Raw genomic sequence first — 3,635 nt, 5'->3', positions numbered from 1 at the left:
AAGAGCCATTTTTGTTCATGAATTTAATGCATGTGTATTAAAACTTAAGACGTGAAAATATTCTTTTAAGTAAGAAATATAAATGCTAAACAATAAACAATATATATATTAATTAATGAATAATAATGTAATAATCATTATTAATTTATCATATTCTAATAATCCATCATAATCTTGATTAAATAGTGTATAAATAGTGCCTTTCATATGATCCTCTACATATATATTTCAAGCAAAAAAACGTGAAAGTTTTTATAAAAACTAATCGATATGGTCAAGCTTCAAAAAACATATGCTATCATATTATTGATTTTTCTTACATTGCTCATTCATATAAATGGTAAGTGTTGTCTTTACAACTCTTTTCAATAAAAACACATAAATGTACTTGTGTAATTGTGTATATACGCACACTTGCACAGCCACTCACGTGTAGCATGTTTATATGAGAACAACAAACACATAATAGCTTTTAGATTAATCAATTTTTTTAGATGCTCACATTACTTGTGCCGGGATTGTTGTTGAATTATCTTGATCTCTTTAGCCCTTCCATGATTTTACAAAACGGTCCATATGATTAATTGTAAGGTTACTCATATCTTGTTACATGCATACAGGCATACAAGCTGCAAATAACAAGAACTACAAGAATGGTGGGTTGGAACTACAAAATGAAAAGTTGGGGTGGCTTGTTTGCCACGCCTATGATGCTCACCCAGGATTGAAGTGGTGTTGTTGTAAAGATCAAAAAGATTGCTTCAGTAATCCGGAAATATGCGATGAAACATGTGCAAGGATGCATCATGAATGCGATCCATAATCACTGTAAAGCCACCATTCACAAAATTAATGTATAACAATAAACTTTAAATTTTCATTAGTATTGATTACATTAGAAGTGCGAAGGAAACCAAAACAACCTTGTATAACATAAAATTACATAACTGAATAAAGAAAACAGTATTACAGAATTAAACGAAAGCAACATAAAACGGGTGTTGGCTAAGGATTCTTGTTTAACAGAGGTCCCTTAAATAAGTTTTCAGGCCACCCAGGTGAACCCGTTTGTCTTCCAGGTTACAACAGCCGCAATAGTTTATGCTGTCTGGATTAACCTAGCACTCGAACTATACCTGCACTAGAGTATACGAGATCTCGAATGAAACGAAATAGATCGAACTTTGGTTTTGGCTGATTATACTATACGAACTAAACTAGTGGGTGTTGTGTGTTGAATTATGGTATTCAAGTGCTGCAACAACCCCGCTATACATAGCAAGTATATGCCATGAGTCAACATGACACTTATCACATTCTTCCTTATAAACCACTTCTTAGTTTCTTCTTATATCAATGTGGGACAAACCCATTTTCCATTTCACCAAAGTTCAAGTTCTTAACCACACATTTTAAATGATCGATATCACATTCATCTCTACTCTTTAGACATGTAAATAATTAGTTTATTAGTGATATCTACTAATAATAATTATTCCAAAATATTTCCAATTATCACTACCATGATAAATTCATTGTTATGAGTACCATATATTTGTGTTTCTTTCATCAAAAATTAATTTGAGAAATTAATTTGCCTTAAAATGATATATGCTTTTTATTTAAAAAAAAATTAATCAACCAGGACTATTTCGTCCATTTGATCACGTATTAAGAAACTTTGTTCTATAGAACATAGATTGGTGCTTCTTACATCAAAAATAAATAAATTAGCTGTTTAAAAACTGTATACGTTTTTTAATTAGAAAATTAATACTAAACCTGCCATTTCATTTCATTAATAGGGCGTTAACGTTTAATGCCCACCGGCCACTACACCTCATCCACTTTAATCCCCAACTTTGAAGTTAAACCATTTCATCATATGGCACTAAGGGCTTGAGCCCCTTTGAGCGCCAAGAGGGAAATAAGTAGTAGGGCGTTAAATGTTGGGGCCACAAGCAATTCTGACCAATCAAAACACCTCACTCGATCATTTTTATATTTTAGAAGTTAAATAATAATTGTTTTTTCAGTTAACTCATAGCACGACTTTGAGTGAAAAAGTTAGTGAATGTCCCGTGCCTACGTGGCAATTGTGGCATTCGTCACTTAATTTTCAAACCTGAAATCCGACCAGCTTAAAATTGATATAATCGGATCCACATTTATTTGGATTTGATTATGATGTTCCTCATGATTTACATATATTTTCAGGAGAGAGAAAAAATAAAATTTAATTTTACTTATTTTATTAACTTTAATTGTGTACTATAAGATTCAAACTTCAATTAAAAATATGTAGTTGATAATGGGTTTATAGAGTTTTCTCAACTCTTTATTTTATGCTAACCTTATATATATATATATATATATATATATATATATATATATATGATAACCATGTTGAGTTTTAAGAACTTAATAACTCAATTCTTAGCCACCCATTTAATTAAATGGATTGGAATATGTAGTTGAGATAAAATCTGACAAAAAAGTCAAAGTATTATAGAGAATAAATATGCAAGTAATTACATTAACTTTACGTCCGTTACACATGTGTAAAGAGTCGACTCGGTGCGTAAAAAATTATGTAATTTTTTTTACGTATATGTAACCTACATATATTACGCATGTTTAAAAAAAATTTCGAAAAAAAAATCGTTACGTTGAGTTCTTTCGAGTTCTTAAAACTCGAAAGGGTTCTCATTTGAAATCTCCCATATATATATATATATATATATATATATATATATATATAGGATTTGGTTCTTTTCAAATGTATTTTTAGAGCGAGAAGTGCGAGAAGTTATCAGAAATCATAATTTTTCTTCTTATTTATTTAATTATTAATTATAAGGGCATGTTAGTCAAGTGAACAATTATCTTTTTGTGGTAACTATTAATTACTATTAGTAAGTTACAAAACTGAATATTGAAACTTAAATTTTATTTGAATGTTAACCTATATTTACTTTATTTTGTTTATTAGATGACACATATATATCTTACATGAATTTTTAATAACTATTATAAAATTATCGAAATTATCGTGTATATTCCAATTATATGAAACTTATATGTACGCCATACACTTTATGAATGTATGTATTTACATAATTACATATGCATGTACATACGTAGACACGTAGGTACCTACGCACGTAGGGACGTTCGTACGTAGGCATGTAGGTATATCCGCACATAAGGACGTAGGTAGGTACGCACCTACGTATGTATGTGTGTATATGCGTACGTAGGGGCGTACACAAGTAGGGACGTAGGTACGTATTACCTACGTATGTATGTGTGTACATACGTACCTACACTTCATATTGATACAAGAGGTTTTTACTAGTTTATTCACTGTACACCTGCAAATAACAAGATATTTATCATCCATAAGATTAGATGAAGCATTTGTAAGCCTTCAAAATGATAGCACACCAAAAATATTAAATGATTTTTAAAAAGAGAGATTTAGTTGTGGTTTTAATGGGAAGATTTAATTTACTAGTTAAGTAATTATAAGTTACACATTTGTTTTTAATGATGGTACATAAAAATTACTAGCATACCCTTTTTGGTATTTAAGTTCATCAAAATGGTAACAATAAATTACAAGATCGCCATTT

The sequence above is a fragment of the Bidens hawaiensis genome, unplaced genomic scaffold (assembly GCF_021521415.1).
Source record: "Bidens hawaiensis isolate Kalapana, Puna unplaced genomic scaffold, B.hawaiensis_p1.1 tig00063397_1, whole genome shotgun sequence".
In the NCBI taxonomy this organism is placed as follows: domain Eukaryota; kingdom Viridiplantae; phylum Streptophyta; class Magnoliopsida; order Asterales; family Asteraceae; genus Bidens; species Bidens hawaiensis.
This window is presented reverse-complemented; position numbering follows the sequence as displayed.